General features: G+C 44.1%; 1 long non-coding RNA gene across 1 annotated transcript in view; it reads right to left on the bottom strand.

The window, feature by feature from the left end:
• Positions 1-10,322: 10,322 nt before the first annotated feature.
• LOC139551079 (uncharacterized) overlaps positions 10,323-21,064 on the bottom strand; it is a 17,660-nt gene continuing 6,918 nt past the window's right edge. Inside the window, exon 2 of the long non-coding RNA XR_011670198.1 lies at positions 10,323-12,563. This is a non-coding gene — a long non-coding RNA (uncharacterized lncRNA). The remainder of the gene's footprint in view (positions 12,564-21,064) is intronic.

Below are 21,064 nucleotides of genomic sequence, written 5' to 3' on the forward strand. Positions count from 1 at the left end.
TTGCACAGACAAGTAATGTCCCTATATTTTATCTGGCCTGGTGAGACACTGATAACCTGATGAATCTTCATTGTTCCTTTAATGGCATCTAAGGCAGGCATCTGAGGTGAGAAGAGATAGCATAGGATAAGATATAAAGAGTAACAAACCTTATCCATTTCAATACTCAACCAGCTACTGTACAAGAAAAAGGTATGTGTCCATGAGGAGGAAGGAGGGTTGCCTCTGCTCTTGCCTCCACATCACTCTCAGTAATGAAGAACATCTCCACAGAGGAGTTAAGACCCTTTATGACAATGTACAGGGCTTGCTCATCTGGGATATCCTTTCCATGATGCCCTGTTCTATCTGTAGATCTCTTGAGGGCCCCTCCAACATCATCTGGTGCCCCCTTGCCGTGGCTGGCCTCAAAGAAATTCCAGTTTCCAATTTTTGAAAGCTTTGTTTGTGTGGTTCTGTGGCAAGTAAGTAGAAGTTCCCTTTTTGCTTTTATTGTGTAACCGGCCCATCAGTAAAGAAATGAAGCCGGCTGACTTCAGGGTACTTCTGCTTCAACATACCAAGAACCGGATCAAGGTGGGCCCAAATGGCGAGTGGATCATGTCTCCAAGATGGTGAAATGGAGCAAAAAGCAATTGGTGGTTGGTCTGCAGCAGTGTAGAACACTCCAGTGTGGAGAGTGGCTTGCTGGTGAGATCCTCCAAAATGCATGGACTGGATCTCTTGCCTGTATTTGCATGAGTAGTTTTCGTTGAAGTCAATGTGCAGCAAGCATTCATTGTTCTTCAGAATCTCCCTAAGCTCTCTATAGGCCCTGTATTACCACTTGATATTAAAGATGTGTTGCCTAAACTTGGCGAGCCTATCTTGAAACTGACTGACCAGTTCAGTTTCTGTTATTGTGACCCTCTTCAAGGTTATCATGGAGCACTTCTCTTCATCTTTTTGGATCTTCTCCAAGGTCCATTATGTCAGAGGAACTTCTACATTTCCAGGAGGTTTCAGAGTTGGATGATTGGTGATGTAGCAATCCTTACATTCACCATAAGCACATAGCTTCGATTTCAGGTCACACATACTTGAGTCGACCATGTCCTCAAGGTTTTTGGTGGACAAAAGCCCAAGGCTGTGAAGAGAATTTGCCATGAACTGTAAATTCTCATGGGTTTTGCACTGACAAGTTTCACGATCAGTGTCATTGGGTGTAACAACCCAAAATGGCCTAAGGCGGCAGAAGGAGGTATAGGACAACTGACCTAGTTCCTCAGACAGGAATTTCCTGTGCAGTTTCTTCATTGTGTCGGTCAGAAGCCTTTTCTGCATTTTGTTCTTTAGTCCTGTGATGGTTTGTTTGCGGCTGGTTGTTATACGACTTACATCATCACGGAGGAAGAAATCCTTCACTTTCCTTTTGATTCCTGCTTCCCTTCCTTGTAATAAAGAGCAAAGGTCCCCTTCCAACTTCGCTGTCTTATTTGTAAAGCCCAACACCGTCTTGGCATTAGGGATGAAACGGTTACCGGTTTCACGATAAACCAGGGTAAAATTCCAGACGGTTAGTATTACCGTTTCAAATTGTAGTTATCATTAAAATCGTGTTTGATTACCGTGGTTTGAAAAACTCATGGTAAATACTGTCCAGCATCAACCAAAGTTAGCAACAGTCTGACGCAGGCTCAGCATGCAACGTGGGTTTTGTTTTGTGTGAAAACATGGAGGAAGGCAGTGACAGCGCTCGGGAGATTTTTCAGCCTTCTAAGAGAACCAGCCGTGACATTTGGCATTCAGGCAAATGAATGCCATTCAGGCAAATTAGTTCAATCTTGGTTTAAAATAACTGATGATGGATCAACAACATTATAGTGTCATGGAAATTACCACTAAGGACTCCAAGTCAATGTTCAATTAACAGATTCACTTTTTTGGGATAGGGGGCAGCGCTACATTCCAAGATGGCAAAGCAATAAGACGTCATTTTGTCCTCGTATTGTCGTGTCCTGTGTATATATATATTTACACCTTTCTTCGCATATCTTTTATATATTTTATTATCCTAGAACTCAACTACAAAAAGCTTTCCTGCAACCCGCCTCACCAATTACAAAAAAAAAGTATTATTTACCTCAAATCTGAAAATCCACAATAGAAGCTAGCCAGAAGCTAACCAGAAGCTAGCCAGAAACTAGCCAGAAGCTAGCCAGAAGCTAACCAGAAGCTAGCCAGAAGCTACCCAGAAGTTAACCAGAAGCTAGCCAGAAGCTAACCTGAAGCTACCCAGAAGTTAGCCGGTTTACTGGCTAACGTTAGTATTTCAGCTAACCACGTTTTGTGGTCATCAGCTATTCCTTTAGCTCGATAATCTATCGGCACTTTTGTACAACGCGACTCAGACCAGAACATACCGGACCTATTTTTCTCAATATCCCCGGATTTCAACCGCAAGCTCTGGACATTTACACCTTGATTTCGCAGCTAGCTAGCTGCAAACCGTGTGTCTATTGGCTTACGTCGATCCCGGAGCAAACTTGAATTGTTCCGGAGCTAGCCAGCTGAAGAGTTCCACCAGCCATTCCTGGGCTACAATCACCTATCCGGACCCGTTTTACTGCAAATGCGTAGCCCCACCGGACCTTCACGACTGACTACCGACGTTATCTGCCCGAGGGAGTTATCCAACTGGCACCTCCGTCGCGACGTTACCTGAACGCTCATCTGGGGCCCGCTAATCGTTAGCTGTCTTATCGGCTGCTATCTGAATAAGTATATCGGACAATTTTTCTTGGGTCACTATAACTATATCTATTTTGCCAATTGGATTGATCCCCTCTACCACACGGAACCCCACTAATCTACCGACGGAAACACACGAGGTGACTAAAAATAGACCTCCATCCTATGCTATCTTGCTACCGATAGCCAGCTACCCGGCCAGCTGTCTGGATCGCCGTGACCCCAACCAACCTCTACTCACTGGACCCTTATGATCACTCGATTAAGCATGCCTCTCCTTAATGTCAATATGCCTTGTCCATTGCTGTTCTGGTTAGTGTTTATTGGCTTATTTCACTGTAGAGCCTCTAGCCCTGCTCACTATACCATATCCAACCTTTCAGTTCCACCACCCACATATGCGATGACATCACCTGGTTTCAATGATGTTTCTAGAGACAATATCTCTCTCATCATCACTCAATACCTAGGTTTACCTCCACTGTATTCACATCCTACCATACCTTTGTCTGTACATTATTCCCTGAAGCTATTTTATCGCCCCCAGAAACTTCCTTTTACTCTCTGTTCTAGACGTTCTAGACGACCAATTCTCATAGCTTTTAGCCGTACCCTTATCCTACTCCTCCTCTGTTCCTCTGGTGATGTAGAGGTGAATCCAGGCCCTGCAGTACCTAGCTCCACTCCTATTCCCCAGGCGCTCTCTTTTGATGACTTCTGTAACCGTAATAGCCTTGGTTTCATGCATGTTAACATTAGAAGCCTCCTCCCTAAGTTTGTTTTGTTCACTGCTTTAGCACACTCTGCCAACCCGGATGTTTTAGCCGTGTCTGAATCCTGGCTTAGGAAGACCACCAAAAATTCTGAAATGTTCATCCCTAACTACAAGATTTTCAGACAAGATAGAACGGCCAAAGGGGGCGGTGTTGCAATCTACTGCAAAGATTGCCTACAGAGTTCTGTTTTACTATCCAGGTCTGTTCCCAAACAATTTGAACTTCTACTTTTAAAAATCCACCTCTCTAAAAACAAGTCTCTCACCGTTGCCGCCTGCTATAGACCACCCTCTGCCCCCAGCTGTGCTCTGGACACCATATGTGAACTGATTGCCCCCCATCTATCTTCAGAGCTTGTGCTGCTAGGCGACCTAAATTGGAACATGCTTAACACCCCAGCCATCCTACAATCTAAGCTTGATGCCCTCAATCTCACAAAAATTATCAATGAACCTACCAGGTACCACCCCAAATCCGTAAACACGGGTACCCTCATAGATATCATCCTAACCAACTTGCCCTCCAAATACACCTCTGCTGTTTTCAACCAAGATCTCAGCGATCACTGCCTCATTGCCTGCATCCGTAATGGGTCAGCGGTCAAACGACCTCCACTCATCACTGTCAAACGCTCCCTGAAACACTTCAGCGAGCAGGCCTTTCAAATCGACCTGGCCGGGGTATCCTGGAAGGATATTGATCTCATCCCGTCAGTAGAGGATGCCTGGTTATTTTTTTTAAATGCCTTCCTCACCATCTTAAATAAGCATGCCCCATTCAAGAAATTTAGAACCAGGAACAGATATAGCCCTTGGTTCTCTCCAGACCTGACTGCCCTTAACCAACACAAAAACATCCTATGGCGTTCTGCATTAGCATCGAACAGCCCCCGTGATATGCAACTTTTCAGGGAAGCTAGAAACCAATATACACAGGCAGTTAGAAAAGCCAAGGCTAGCTTTTTCAAGCAGAAATTTGCTTCCTGCAACACAAACTCAAAAAAGTTCTGGGACACTGTAAAGTCCATGGAGAATAAGAACACCTCCTCCCAGCTTCCAACTGCACTGAAGATAGGAAACACTGTCACCACTGACAAATCCACTATAATTCAGAATTTCAATAAGCATTTTTCTACGGCTGGCCATGCTTTCCACCTGGCTACCCCTACCCCGGACAACAGCACTGCCCTCCCCTCAGCTACTCGCCCAAGCCTTCCCCATTTCTCTTTCTCCCAAATACAGTCAGGTGATGTTCTGAAAGAGCTGCAAAATCTGGACCCTTACAAATCAGCCGGGCTAGATAATCTGGACCCTTTCTTTCTAAAAATGATCTGCTGAAATTGTTGCCACCCCTATTACTAGCCTTTTCAACCTCTCTTTCGTGTCGTCTGAGATTCCCAAAGATTGGAAAGCAGCTGCGGTCATCCCCCTCTTCAAAGGGGGGGACACTCTTGACCCAAACAGCTACAGACCTATATCTATCCTACCCTGTCTTTCTAAGGTCTTCGAAAGCTAAGTCAACAAACAGGGCCTCTGGCAGTCTCTATGGGGGTGCCACAGGGTTCAATTCTTGGACCGACTCTCTTCTCTGTATACATCAATGATGTCGCTCTTGCTGCTGGTGAGTCTCTGATCCACCTCTACGCAGACGACACTATTCTGTATACTTATGGCCCTTCTTTTGACACTGTGTTAACAACCCTCCAGGCGAGCTTCAATGCCATACAACTCTCCTTCCGTGGCCTCCAATTGCTCTTAAATACAAGTAAAACTAAATGCATGCTCTTGAACCGATCGCTGCCTGCACCTGCCCGCCTGTCCAACATCACTACTCTGGACGGCTCTGACTTAGAATATGTGGACAACTACAAATATCTAGGTGTCTGGTTAGACTGTAAACTCTCCTTCCAGACTCACATCAAACATCTCCAATCCAAAGTTAAATCTAGAATTGGCTTCCTATTCCGCAACAAAGCATCCTTCACTCATGCTGCCAAACATACCCTTGTAAAACTGACTATCCTACCAATCCTCGACTTCGGTGATGTCATTTACAAAATAGCCTACAAAACCCTACTCAATAAATTGGATGCAGTCTATCACAGTGCCATCCGTTTTGTCACCAAAGCCCCATATACTACCCACCACTGCGACCTGTACACTCTCGTTGGCTGGCCCTCGCTTCATACTCGTCGCCAAACCCACTGGCTCCAGGTCATCTACAAGACCCTGCTAGGTAAAGTCCCCCCTTATCTCAGCTCGCTGGTCACCATAGCAGCACCTACCTGTAGCACGCGCTCCAGCAGGTATATCTCTCTGGTCACCCCCAAAACCAATTCTTCCTTTGGCCGCCTCTCCTTCCAGTTCTCTGCTGCCAATGACTGGAACGAACTACAAAAATCTCTGAAACTGGAAACACTTATCTCCCTCACTAGCTTTAAGCACCAGCTGTCAGAGCAGCTCATAGATTACTGCACCTGTACATAGCCCATCTATAATTTAGCCCAAACAACTACCTCTTTACCTACTGTATTTATTTATTTTGCTCCTTTGCACCCCATTATTTCTATCTCTACTTTGCACATTCTTCCACTGCAAACCAACCATTCCAGTGTTTTTACTTGCTATATTGTATTTACTTCGCCACCATGGCCTTTTTTATATTTTTATTTATTTATATGTATATTTTGTTTGCCTTCACCGCCCTTATCTCACCTCACTTGCTCACATTGTATATAGACTTATTTTTCACTGTATTATTGACTGTATGTTTGTTTTACTCCATGTGTAACTATGTGTTGTTGTATGTGTCGAACTGCTTTGCTTTATCTTGGCCAGGTCGCAATTGTAAATGAGAACGTGTTCTCAACTTGCCTACCTGGTTAAATAAAGGTGAAATAAATAAAAATAAAGATTTCACTTTTGGATGAATAGTGTGCCCAGAGTGAACTGCCTCCTACTCTGTCCCAGATGCTAATATATGCATAGTATTATTACTATTGTATAGAAAACACTCAGAAGTTTCTAAAACTGTTTGAATTATGTCTGTGAGTATAACAGAATTCATATTGCAGGCAAACTTCCAAACAGGAAGTGAGAATTCTGAAAAGTTTGAAATGTTTGGATCAAGTTTACAGGTAACTATATTAGATACTTTGTAGTCATGTTGCGCGAGTTGGAACCGCTGTTTTTCTGGATCAAACGCACCAAATAAATGGACATTTTGGAGATATAACGAAAGAATTTATCGAACAAAATGACATTTTTTGATGTTTAAAACTTCTTGCAACTATAGGGGGTGCTGTTCCGCATTAGCATTTTTTGGTCTCCAAATTAAACTGCCTCGTGCTCAATTCTTGATCGTACAATATGCATATTATTGTTATTATTGGATAGAAAACACTTTCTAGTTTCTATAGCCGTTGGAATTTTGTCTCTGAGTGGTACAGAACTACTTCTACAGCACTTTTCCTGACAGGGAGTCAGATTTCAGAAATTTTTACCCCTGATCTGGGATCGGTTTTAAGGTGCCAGTAGATGCTATGGAGAAACCGACACTGCCTACGTCTTCCTCTGGGTGTCAGTACGTCATCACGCTTTGAATGGATTCGATTGCGCAATCAGAGCCACTATAAAACACGAAAACGTGGAAGTACCGCTCTCTTCCTGCATGCGTCTTGCGCAAAATGGACATCAGACCTGCCTCCTTCCAAATGGTTGTTTAGACAGTGATATTTATCCGGTCATGTTTTTAGTCGTTATAGTTGTTAAAAACATCATAATGTAGTTAATTTGAACCGTTTTATAGCAATTTATATCCGTTTAGTGCGATTTTGAGGAATTTCTTTGTCGTGCACTCTGAAACTTTGGGCACGTTTCGGGGTCCCGTTCGATCGTTAGTGGATATTTCGAAGGACAGAGGACATCTATCGACCAAAAGAAGATTAGACCCAAGAAAGGATACATTGCCCAAGAATCTGATGGAAAATCACCTCATAGTAAGGAATATTTAATATGATAAATCGTTGTTCTGTCGAAATATTTTAAACGCATATTACGCCATTTTGTTTGTTATAGCTTCTCTTGGCGAACGCTGTATAAGAAAGTAAGGATAATTTTAGAAATGTAAATCAGCGATTGCATTAAGAACTAATTTGTCTTTCGATTCCTGTCAACCCTGTATTTTTTAGTCAAGTATATGATTAGCTTTCAATTAAACTAGATCACTCTGAAAGATGACGTCCGACATTTTGAGGCTTGATTTCCTAGTATTTTCATTGTGTAACCACGGTTTTGTATGGCTAAATATGCACATTTTCGAACAAACTGTATATGTATGTTGTAAAATGATGTTACAGGAGTGTCATCGGAAGAATTCTGAGAAGGTTAGTGAAAAAATTAATATATTTTGGCGATGATTACGTTATAGCTCTCTTTGGCTTGAATCGATGCTCTGGTAACGTTTTCACATGTGGTATGCTAACTTATCGATTTATTGTGTTTTCGCTGTAAAACGCTTAGAAAATCTGAAATATTGTCTGGAATCACAAGATCTGGGTCTTTCCATTGCTATGCTTTGTCTATTCTTATGAAATGTTTTATTAAGAGTAAATTGGTCATACACGTTGCTCTCTATAGTAATTCTAGTCGTCTTGTGATGGTCGGTGCAATTGTAAACTGTGATTTCTACCTGAAATATGCACTTTTTTCTAACAAAACCTATCCTATACCATAAATATGTTATCAGACTGTCATCTGATGAGGTTTTTTATAGGTTATTGGCTATCAATATCTTAGTTTAGCCGAATTGGTGATAGCTACTGGTGGAGAGAAAAAATGGTGGACAAAGAAATTGTGTATTTTGCTAACGTGTTTAGCTAATAGATTTACATATTTTGTCTTCCCTGTAAAACATTTTAAAAATCTGAAATGGTGGCTTTATTCACAAGATCTGTATCTTTCATCTGGTGTCTTGGACTTGTGATTTAATGATATTTAGATGCTACTATCTACTTGTGAAGCTATGCTAGCTATGCTAATCAGTGTGTGGGGGGGTGGGGGGTGATCCCGGACCCGGGGTAGAGGCTCGTTAGAGGTTAATGGACATATTGGAGTGCCAACAGAAGAAGATCTTCAAAGGTAAGGCATGAATTATATTGTTATTTCTGACTTTTGTGTTGTGCCTGGTGGGTCGAAATGTGATTTTCATGTGTTTGTTTGATGGGGTGCTGTCCTCAGATAATAGCATGGTTTGCTTTCGCCATAAAGCCTTTTTGAAATCTAACACTGTGGCTGGATTAACAAGAAGTTCATCTTTAAACCGATGTATAACACTTGTATGATTCATGAATTATTATTATGAGTATTTCTGTTTTTGAATTTGGCGCGCTACTATTTCACTGGGTGTTGTCAAATCAATCCCGTTAATGGGATTGGCGCGCGGAGGGATCACTAAGAAGTTAAGGATAGCAACCCAGGGCATACCTATTTACCACATTTAACAAAACATTTTATCAATTACATCCACATTAAAATTTGAACTTCACCAAAGTCAGATGCCTCGCAAGGTGTCACCTGCACTCCTGTTCTTTGTTCAATACATTAACCTCACCAGTCCTACTGTGATCAAGCCAGTACCACGGATCTGGACTTTTGGTAGCCCACAACTGGCTAATTAACAAACATGTCCAAGGATACCTCACTTAAGAACACTCTCAACTCACATCAACTCAATTCCGTCCTCCTAGTTACGCCAGCTGTGGCCCTCTTAAGGAAGACCTCGCTCTGAGCGTACTCTTAACAGGAGCTTTTGTTATTTTTATATTGTTTTTCTTTTTTCTTATCTTTTCATCACTTAAATGTTCAGTTACTGTCTAATTAGTACTATTAATTCTGTGCACTTTCAAGTTTAATTATTTAGAGAAACCAGTCTGACCCTTAATCCAATTCTGTTTGAAATGTTGTATCCATTCAGCTGACGCTCCCAACCAGGTGGGGATCCGATCTGCTCCAAATAGTGGAGAGTGGCTTTCCCCTGGTTGCAGCTAATGCAACTACCCATGCACGGTTAACCTGAGTTTCACTGGGAACAATCAGAAAAATTAAGTGTATCATCCCATCCTCATCGCCAAAATTGTGGTGGAATTAATGTATTCAAAAGGAGAGACTTTTAGATTTCTTCAAAACAATCAAACTATATTATTTAATTACTGCAGTAATGGAGCTGGTCGGTAATCACCCCTGGAGGTGATCACTGAGAACTCAACGAGCTGGTTTGAGCCACAGCATTTTATAGCAAAGTCCATCCTCCTTCAGTCTACATGACAAACAGCAGATGTATGGAATGGGTCACACGGTTAAGATTTGTATGAAAGATACTTATAATTCACAGCAGACAGTATCCGCTGTAAAAACTGTCCTCATTGTGTAGAGACCAGGGTCTGGTCCCCAACTCCATACTGGAGCCATCTCCGCCTGGTACCACAGTATAGAAACATTAACTCATGCTCTGGAATGTGGTATCACCACATTTTTTGGTCTAGGTTATACAAGGCTGACAGTAACATTGTATATTGCAAAATAAGTAATGGGGTCAGGATTCTTAGTGGGGGAATTGGCCAATGACAATATTGAGGACAGTTGAATAGTTAAGTTCATCCCCAAGGGAACCCCTACATATGGGAGAACCTTACCTACTCCCACAGGACCCAATAATAAGTCTTATTTGAGGTGTCATTTTCCACCATTTCAGCTCGAGAGAGGAACAGATTCTCTCATCTTGACCTTTTACTTATCTTTTCCTTCAGCTGACTTCTCCTTCAAATCAAATCAAACTTTATTTGTCACATGCGCTGAATACAACAAGTGTAGACCTTTCCGTGAAATGCTTACTTAAAAGCCCTTAACCAACTGTGCAGTTCAAGAAGAGTTAAGATAATATTGACCAAATAAACTAAAGTAAAAAATAATTTAAATTAACACAATAAAATAACAATAACAAGGCTATATACAGGGGGTACCGGTACCGAGTCAGTGTGCGGGAGTACAGGTTGGTTGAGGTAATTTTTACATGTAGGTAGGGGTGAAGTGACTATGCATAGATAATAGACAGCGAGTAGCAGCAGTGTACAAAACAAATGGAGGAGGGGAGGATGTCAATGTAAATAGTCCGGTGGCCATTTGATTAATTGTTCAACAGTCTTATGGCTTGGGGGTAGAAGCTATTAAGGAGACTTTTGGTCTTACACTTGGCGCTCCGGTACCGCTTGCCGTGCGGTAGCAGAGAAAACAGTCTATGACTTGGGTGACTGGAGTCTCTGACAATTTTATGGGCTTTACTCTGACACCGCCTATTATATAGTTCTTATATAGGTCCAGTGATGTACTGGGCCGTATGCACTACCTTCTGTAGCGCCTTCGGTCAGATGCCGAGCAGTTGCCATACCAAGCGGTGATGCAACCGGTCAGGATGCTCTCGATGGTGCAGCTTTACAACTTTTTGAGGATCTGGGGACCCATGCCAAATCTTTTCAGTCTCCTGAGGGGGGAACATTTTTGTTGTGCCCTCTTCCCAACTGTCTTAGTGTGTTTGGACCATGATAGTTCATTGGTGATGTGGACACCAAGGAACTTGAAACTCTTGACCCTCTCCACTACAGCCCTGTCGATGTTAATGGCGGCCTGTTTGGCCCACCTTTTCCTGTAGTCCACAATCAGCTCCTTTGTCTTGCTCACATTGAGGGAGAGGTTGTTGTCCTGGACTACTACTCTGGGTCTGCGGCGGTCCCTTTGGCTCGGGACTTTCATCTTCACCTGAACGGTCACCCACTGGACGGCAACCAACTGTTCCAATCAACACAATGGTACAGATCCAGACAGGCAGGCCACACGGCCTAAGGGATGGGACTCCCGCCATCCTCCACAGGGGCAGGAACTCATCTGCAGTGCGAGACGTGAATCCAGGTGTCCCTCTCAGCTACCTTTACCGCAGTCGGGGTGGTCAGCAAAACCTGATATGGTCCTCTCCAACGAGGATCCTTCCAACTCTTCCTCCTGTAGTCTTTTATCACCACCAAGTCTCCAGGGAGCAGACAATGCTTCGTTCCTCCTGATAGGTTGGGCAGAGAAATCTTCACCTGTGGGACGAGAGTCTTAAGAACATTGTTAAGTGAGACACAGTATGCTACCATATCTTCTTCCATTCCCAGCAGCGTCAACCTGTTTTGAGGAAATGGTGTGTTATTCATTCTCATGGATCGCCCTGTCAGCACCTCATAGGGAGAGAGACCATTCACTGTGCGGGATCTGCCTCGCATGCTCATCAGTGCCAATGGAAGCACCTTCACCCATGTCAGGCATGTTTCACCAATCAGCTTAATCAATTTCGTTTTTAGGGTTTGGTTTCCTTGTTCTACCGCACCCCCAAATTGAAGATGATAGGCACAATGGGTTCTCAAATCAATCTGTAAAGCCTCTGACAGGGACTGAACGATCTCATTCACAAAATTTTGACCATTGTTGGAGGAGACTTTTGACAGCAGACCCCAACTTGGTATGATTTTTCTCAGAAAACATAGCTCCAAACAAGACTTGTTCCCCTCACAAGGGGTCAACTCAATGAAGTCCATCATCAAGTGCTCAAAGGGGCCCTCTGGCCTGGGATGGGATGCAGGGGATACTGGAATACCGCAACCTACATTATTAGTCTTACAGAACAACTTCTTACAATAAAAATAAACAGTAAATCCTACTGTACTCCAATATTTATTTACAAGATGTTACGCGGAGCGAAAACAGTGGAACCCAGGAGCGGACTCGGATGCAGAAGCAGGGATGAACGAACCAAAATGTTTATTGTACACAGAGAGATGTGGAGTGCAGAACCAGGGTAGCTCAGATGAGTTACAGGAAAAACCAGAAGTGTAGAGTGAGTGGAGTTGACTGAGTTGAACAGGGTAAACAGGTCCTGAGGGGAATCCAAGGCGGTGGTGGTGAGTGAAGTCCAGAGCAAGGTGGTGGTGGTGAGATGTGGTACAGGAGCCAGGAGCCAGAGAGGTAACTGCAACGAGAGGACAAAGCGGTGTAAGGCAGGGAAACAAGCACAGCAGAGCAATAGGATCTTGAGAACTAACAAAAGGCTAGGATAACAACTGACTGAGCAGAGATTACGATATGACAGAGTGGAAGTGGCAGGAATGAGTTTATGTAGAGGTCTCTGACTCCAGCACACCTGTCTCCAACCACACACACAGAGACAGAGACAGAGACAGAGAGGAGACTTTAATTACTTTAATTTCATTACTGTGAGACTTTAAAACTCTATAAACGTACACTCAGAACCAAAAAAGCACAGTACAACAGCAAGCAGCTGACACTAACGAGTCCATAAACACAAACAACTTCTGGCAAAATTTGAAAAAACTAAAAAAATCTAAACGAGGAATTAGCGAAACAAAATGGTGACATATGGACAAATACTCAAAAAATCCGTTCAAATTGACACAAACGCAGAACAACGACAAATTCATGAGAAGTCGAATGGATTAGAAAAAGCTATAAAGGACAATAAAAATCCATTGGACTCCCCAATTACTGACCAGGAGCTCTATAAGAAACTGCAGGCTCTCAAATTTAAAAAAGCATGCGGACCTGATGGCATCCTAAATGAGATGCTCAAACTCACTAGTGCAAAATTTCAATTGGCTATATTAAAACTGTTTAATTTGATCCGGAGTGTAGGTTATTTACCTGACATCTGGAATCAAGGACTCATAACCATAATCTTTAAAAACGGAGACAAATTTGACCCTAACAATTACAGAGGCATTTGTGTGAACAGTAACTTGGGGAAGGTTCTGTAGTATTATAAATGTAAGAGTTCTAAACTTCCTTAATAAGCACAATGTCTTGAGTAAAATCCAAATTGGATTTATACCAAAACATCGCACAACTGATCATATTTACACCCTACTCACCATGTCCACCAAAATAATACCAAAATATACGCTTGCTTTGTCAACTTCCAAAAAGCATTTGATTCTATTTGGCATACAGGACTGCTCTACAAAGTTATTGAAAGTGGTGTAGGGGGTAAAACATATGACATAATTAAATAAATGTATACTGGCAATACGTGCAGCATTAAAATTGGCAAGAAAGTAACAGAATTCTTTAACCAGGGGCGGGGCCTTCGTCAGGGTTGTAATCTGAGCCCTCCACTCTTCAATATTTACATCAACGAATTGGCCACTATTCTAGAAAAATCCTCAGCCCCTGGTGTTAGTCTCCACAATTCAGAGGTTAAATGCCTACTCTTCGCCGATGACCTATTGTCACGATCGTCGTAACTTTGAATAGAGGACCAAGGCGCAGCGTGATAACAATACATCTTCCTTTTATTAGAAAGACGAAACAAACGAACAAAAACAACAAACAGACGACCGTGAAGCTATATCAAACAAAATAGTGCTGACACTAAACATGTTACGTTCCCCAGTTTCTGTGTTCTGGTTTATATTTGAGTGTGTGTGTTTCAGGAGATGTCTTCCTGAAGTACTCCCCAACCAGCTGATCGGTCGACCCCAGGCTAGTTGATGATTGGAGCTGACCCCGCCCCCTCGTCAAGAAGCAGCTGACTCTAATCACCATTGCCACCTGAAGATATAAAAGCCAGTGTTCTGCTCAGGAAGAAGGGAGTAGAGATTTGGAGATCAGAGATAGAATTGAATATTTTGGAGAAAGATTAGAGGGAGATCATGAGAAGAGATTAGAGGGAGATCATGAGAAGAGATTAGAGGGAGATTGAATGTTTTGGAGAGATCATTAGAGAGAGAAGGAGAAGAGATCAGAGATAGAATTGAATTGAATATTTTGTATAGTGTTGGTTGTGTATCAGAAAGTGTTGGTATGTACTATATTAGTTGTTGTTGGTAGCAGCTTTGCTATGTCCTGTGTTTGTGAGTGTTTGTGAAATTGTTAATAATTATTCTGTTTCATTTGTTCCCAGGGGGGAAGGGGAAGGCACTTTGGGAGTGCTTAGGCAAGAGGCCCGCGGGCATACATATACCCGTAGTATATTTACTGTCTAGGCACACTAGGTAAGACCTGGGCGGACCACCCCCTGTATTTTGGTTAGGGCACCAGGTGGTGCTAAGTTAGGTAAGTTAAGTGGGTAGGCAGGTTAGATAGGAGAGGGAGAACTTTGATGTTTACTTTCTTTGCTTTGGTTCCGTCCAGCCCCTTTTCCCCATATTACCGTGTAAGAAAATAAATCCTAGTAAACGGTAAATTCTGCCTTTGTCGTCCTTTCTCGCACCTGCAGTCCATACCTCTTGCACTTCACAGAGAGTTGAGTTGTAGCAGGGAGTTGCGTTCCCTCTTCTCAGAGGCGTGCGTAACAAAACACTACACATAGACAATTACCCACAAATGCTTACTGCCTATGGCTGCCTTAAATATGGCTCCCAATCAGAGACAATGAATGACAGCTGTCTCTGATTGAGAACCATTCAGGCAACATTAGACATACCTAAACACCTACACTCAACACAAACCCATACACTCTACCCAAAACCCCCTATACCATACAACCACCCAAGACGAGACAAATACACAAAAACATCCCCCCTGTCACACCCTGACCTAACCAAAATATACAGAAAAAAAAGATAACTAAGGCCAGGGCGTGACAGTACCCCCCCCCCCCCCAAAGGTGCGGACTCTGGCCGCAAAACCTGACACAGAAGGGGAGGGTCCGGGTGGGCCTTCCTACGGCGGCGGCTCGGGTGCGGGACGTGGCCCCCACTCCACCATCGTTAATACCCGCTTTGGTGGCTCTGGCAGATCCTGGCTGATTGGCGGCTCTGGCAGATCCTGGCTGGCTGGCGGCTCTGGCAGATCCTGGCTGGCTGGCGGCTCTGGCTGGTCATGGCTGGCGGACGGCTCTGGCTGGTCATGGCTGGCGGACGGCTCTGGCTGGTCATGGCTGGCGGACGGCTCTGGCTGCTCCTGTCTGGCGGACGGCTCTGGCTGCTCCTGTCTGGCGGACGGCTCTGGCTGCTCCTGTCTGGCGGACGGCTCTGGCTGCTCCTGTTTGGCGGACGGCTCTGGCTGCTCCTGTCTGGCGGACGGCTCTGGCTGCTCCTGTCTGGCGGACGGCTCTGGCTGCTCCTGTCTGGCGGACGGCTCTGGCTGCTCCTGTCTGGCGGACGGCTCTGGCAGCTCCTGACTGACGGACGGCTCTAGCGGCTCCTGACTGACGGACGGCTCTAATGGCTCGGGACAGACGGGCGGCTCTGACGGCTCGGGACAGATGGGCGGCTCAGATGGCGCTGGGCAGACGGATGGCTCAGATGGCGCTGGGCAGACGGATGGCTCAGATGGCGCTGGGCAGACGGATGGCTCAGATGGCGCTGGGCAGGCAGACAGCTCAGACGACGCTGGGCAGGCAGGCAGCTCAGACGACGCTGGGCAGGCAGGCAGCTCAGACGGCACTGGGCAGGCAGGCAGCTCAGACCTGCTGAGGTGCACAGTAGGCCTGGTGCGTGTTGCCGGAACTGGTGGTACCGGTTTGTAGACACGCACCTCAAGGCTAGTGCGGAGAGCAGGAACAGGGCACACTGGACTCTCGAGGCGCACTATACACCTGGTGCGTGGTACCGGCACTGGTGGTACCGGGCTGAGGGCACGCACCTCAGGGCGAGTGCGGGGAGAAGGAACAGTGCGTACAGGGCTCTGGATACGCACAGTAAGCTTGGTGCGTGGTGCCGGAACTGGTGGTACCGGGCTGGAGACACGCACCACAGGGAGAGTGCGTGGAGGAGGAACAGAGTTCTGGAGACGCACAGGAAGCGTGGTGCGTGGTGTAGGCACTGGTGTTACTGGGCTGGGGCGAGGAGGTGGCGCCGGATATACCGGACCGTGAAGGCGTACAGGAGCTCTTAAGCACCGAGCCTGCCCAACCTTACCTGGTTTAATGCTCCCCGTAGCCAGGCCAGTGCGGCGAGGTGGAATAGCCCGCACTGGGCTGTGCTGGCGAACCGGGGACACCATGCGTAAGGCTGATGCCATGTACACCGGCCCGAGGAGACGTACTGGAGGCCAGATACGTTGAGCCGGCTTCATGGCACCTGGCTCGATGCCCACTCTAGCCCGGCCCGATACGTGGAGCTGGAATGTACCACACCGGGCTAAGCACACGTACAGGAGACACCGTGCGCTTTTCCGCACAACACGGTGTCTGCCCGTACTCTCGCTCTCCACGGCAAGCCCGGGAAGTTGGCGCAGGTCTCCTACCTGACTTCGCCACACTCCCCTTTAGCCCCCCCCCCCCCCCCCCCCCATGTTCCCATGGAAGGCGATCCTTACCAGCCAGGATCTCCTCCCATATGTAGCAACCCTTTCCGTCCAACAGCTCTTCCCAAGTCCATTTCTCCTGGTACCGCTGCTGCTGCTGCTGCCGCTGCTGCCCGTTGCTACGCTGCTTGGTCCGAGATTGGTGGGTGGTTCTGTAACGGCAGCCTTCCCTCTCTTCACGAGAAGAGAGGGTGTAACAGGGATCAGACCAACACGCAGCGTAGCCAGTGCTCAACATGTTTAATAAAACGATAAACAGTGAACACTTAACACGATACAAAATAACAAATGTTGCAAACATAGAAACAGACAAACTAGACACACAACATAGAATGCCCACCCAGCTCACGTCCTGACCAACACTAAAACAAGCAAAACACACAAGAACTATGGTCAGAACGTGACACAATCATTATGGGAACTAATTTCCCCTTTTCAATAAATTAGTCAATCATACAAATACATACATCAAGCTAAACGTGGCATCCGCATGAAACCAAAACCTTCTGAATGAGAGCAGTGCTGGGGGCTGCCTTAATCAACGTCCATGTCATTGGTGTCCGAGGATCAGCTGTTCTTAACTGACTTTCACGAGGGCAGAAGGTCATATTTTTTCCACCTTGCCGGCTCAGGGATTCAAACCAGCAGCCTTTCGGCTTACAGGCCTAAATCTCTTAACTGCTAGGCTACCTTGCCGCCCAAGACTTCTGAGTGTACTTGGTATAGTATTATTTACAAGGATGTTTTTTATGTTTTATTTGTATTTTCGCTATCCACCGTAAAAAGCCAAGAGTCAGAATACTCAGTGCAGTGGAGCCCATATCCTGCCAGTCTGCAACCCACATCCTTGTTCTGAACAATCAACATATCTTTATCTTTCTCTTCATCAGCAGGAGGAAACACCTGGAATAGCTATCATCATGGAACCTAAAATAACATTCAACTATATATCATAATTAGTCATTGAATTATAATTATCTGCTATTTAGTACTATTGCAGCTAAAGTGTAATAGCATTTCAGTCTGTTGAGTTTGTGGACTGAATGTGTTGAATGACTAAAGTAACAGGAAATTAAAAAATGTCACAACTTCCCTGTTTGGCACCTAGTGAACTGCAGAAGCCTGTGTACATAGAGCTCTCTGCAATGAAGCACCCAGTAACTGTTGGAAGACCCTGATTTCGAGGATACATCTTTGTATTCACAATTTGTGTGTATGAAAATAAAGAGAGGGAAGTTCAGATTAAAATGTAAATATTAATCAATTTTAAACTTGGTTGGTGTGTGAGTGTGAGGGTGTGTGTGTGTGTGTATAAAAAAAAAAGATTCATAGTACATGAAAGCTAGACACTGAGTACTCAGCAACAATTCACTTGCTAATAACACACCTAAGCTCAATGACTATCCAGTAGAACCTGTTTAGGTTATTGGCAGTAGTGCTTCAATTGAATGCATTCATTGAAGGGTAATTTCCTTAAGATGTGTTATGATTAACATGCAGATTGTGAATGCCTATTTGGGGAACCACAGACTGTCACGCCCTGATCTGTTCCACCTATCTCGTTATTGTTATTGTCTCCACACCCTCCAGGTGTTTTTTCTTGTGTATTTATCTCTGTGTTTCTCTGGGCCAGTTCGTCTTGTATGTTTTCAAGTCTACCAGCATTTTCCCCCTTGCTCCTGCTTTCTATTTCTCTTTGCTAGTCCTCCTGGTTTTGACCCTTGCCTGTTTTCTGGACTCTGTGCCCGCCTGCCTGACCACTCTGCCTGCCTCCGAACCTGAACCTGCCTGCCAACCTGTACCTCTGCTATCCTCTGGATTACCGACCTCTGCCTGCCTTGACCTGTCTTCTGCTTGTCCCTGTTGGAACATTACATATTGTTACTTTGACAGTCTGCATCTGGGTCTTACTTTGATACCTGATACAGACGCTTGCATAAATAGAGCTCTCTTGCAATAAGGGAAGACGTAGTCAGTTGCATCACTGAATGCATTCAACCAAAACGTGTCTCTGCATGAAACCAAAACCTTCTGAATGAGAGCAGTGCTGGGGGCTGCCTTAATCAACGTCCATGTCATTGGTGTCCGAGGATCAGCTGTTCTTAACTGACTTTCATGAGGGCAGAAGGTCATATTTTTTCCACCTTGCCGGCTCAGGGATTCAAACCAGCAGCCTTTCGGCTTACAGGCCTAAATCTCTTAACTGCTAGGCTACCTTGCCGCCCAAGACTTCTGAGTGTACTTGGTATAGTATTATTTACAAGGATGTTTTTTATGTTTTATTTGTATTTTCGCTATCCACCGTAAAAAGCCAAGAATCAGAATGCTCAGTGCAGTGGAGCCCATATTAGGCCAGTCTGCAACCCACATCCTTGTTCTGAACAATCAACATATCTTTCTCTTTCTCTTCATCAGCAGGAGGAAACACCTGGAATAGTTATCATCATGGAACCTAAAATAACATTTAATTATAGACCATGATTAGTCATTGAATTGTAATAATCTGGTATCTAGTAGTATTGTTGCAAAAGTTTAATTGCATTTCAGTCGGTTTAGTTTTTCTACCGTATGTGTTGAATTACTAAAGTGACAGGAAGTTGAAAAAATTCACAATTTCACCATTTGACACCTAGTGAAATGCAGAAGTAACAGGAATTTAAATATTTTTAAAGTTCAAGAATGGATGTAGGTATTGCGGATGGCCCCTTCAACATATTGGGATATTTGTAATTTGTCCCAAGTGATTCTGTTGCAATTTGTCTGTTTTTCCACATTAAAACTTGGAGATGGAACTCTGTGTTGTGTATTGTTTTGGTATAACTGTCATCATCATTGCTTAAATGGCCAATCTGAGAAAGTACAGACGTGCAACCGTAAAAATACACATTTCTGATATTCTGAGAATATGGCAACCTTGTTCTGGGTATGGTTCTATCAGAAGCAACACTACCACCTGGGCCATGTTTTGGCAATAAATGAGGAACGTTCCAGATAGAAATGCAATGACTAGAACTGATGTGATTCCTTATCAGAGACACATTTGCTCTACATGGTATATGTGGTGTAGATTTCAAAAAGAAGATACAGAGTTCTCTTTGAGATGCTCAGCAATCTAGATATCTACCGATTGTCACGCCCTGACCTGAGATATCTCTGGTTTCTTTATATTTTGGTTAGGTCAGGGTGTGACTAGGGTGGGTACGTTAGTTTTTGTATTGTCTAGGTTTTTTTGTAAGTATAGGGTTTTTGTAGGTCTAGGTATTTGTATGTCTATGGTGGCCTGATATGGTTCCCAATCAGAGGCAGCTATTTATCGTTGTCTCTGATTGGGGATCATATTTAGGTAGCCATTTGCCTTTTGGTGTTCGTGGGTTCTTGTTCTATGTTTAGTTGCCTGTCTGCACTACTCATATTAGCTTCACGGTTCGTTTTGTTATTTTGTTCGTTTGTTCAGTGTTCATTCTTATAATAAAGAAGAATGTACGCTGCGCCTTGGTCTCCTCCTTACAACGGCCGTGACACCGATTCCCACCTTTCAATGAGAAACACATTTTAATTAGATCATATACTGTACCTGTATTGTAACTGTTGCCAAATAATTACATTAACATATATTGAAAAGAATGTGAAAGTAGGGTGAGTCTTCTAGCGGGTCTCGAACCCAGACCACCAGAGCCAATGATGAACACCTGTCATCCAAAAAAAAGGGATATCTCTAGGGCATGTGCTTATTGGGCCAGTACAGTTAGGTCCTGTCCAGAAGAAACCCTAACCCCTCCTCCCTAGGCACTTGGATCTGAAACAACTTGTTAGGATGAATGCACTTTGATGTACACTCAACAATAATTTTTAGTGATCATAGGGATTGAGGAGTATATCATTAAAACAGGGTAATATGCCCCACGAACATTAGATAACTATACAGAAAGCCCTTAAATTGCTGGAATAAGTAAATAAAATCATTGATGAGAGAATAGTCAGATTCACTGATCCCTGACATGGACGTGGTGGTGTAGCAGGACAATCGGAGTACCCTGACCCAAGAGGTTATGAGTTCAAATCCCAGTTGAGGACAGGTTGAAAAATAATTGACTGATTAATTGGACATGCACACTGTAATCATATATGTTAAATATGTAAGTTAAAAACACTATCTTGAAAAGCACTGAGTGTGAGGATCCCCAATCTTACAAACAAAGAGCTTTG

Source organism: Salvelinus alpinus, chromosome 23 (assembly GCF_045679555.1).
Source record: "Salvelinus alpinus chromosome 23, SLU_Salpinus.1, whole genome shotgun sequence".
Lineage (NCBI taxonomy): Eukaryota > Metazoa > Chordata > Actinopteri > Salmoniformes > Salmonidae > Salvelinus > Salvelinus alpinus.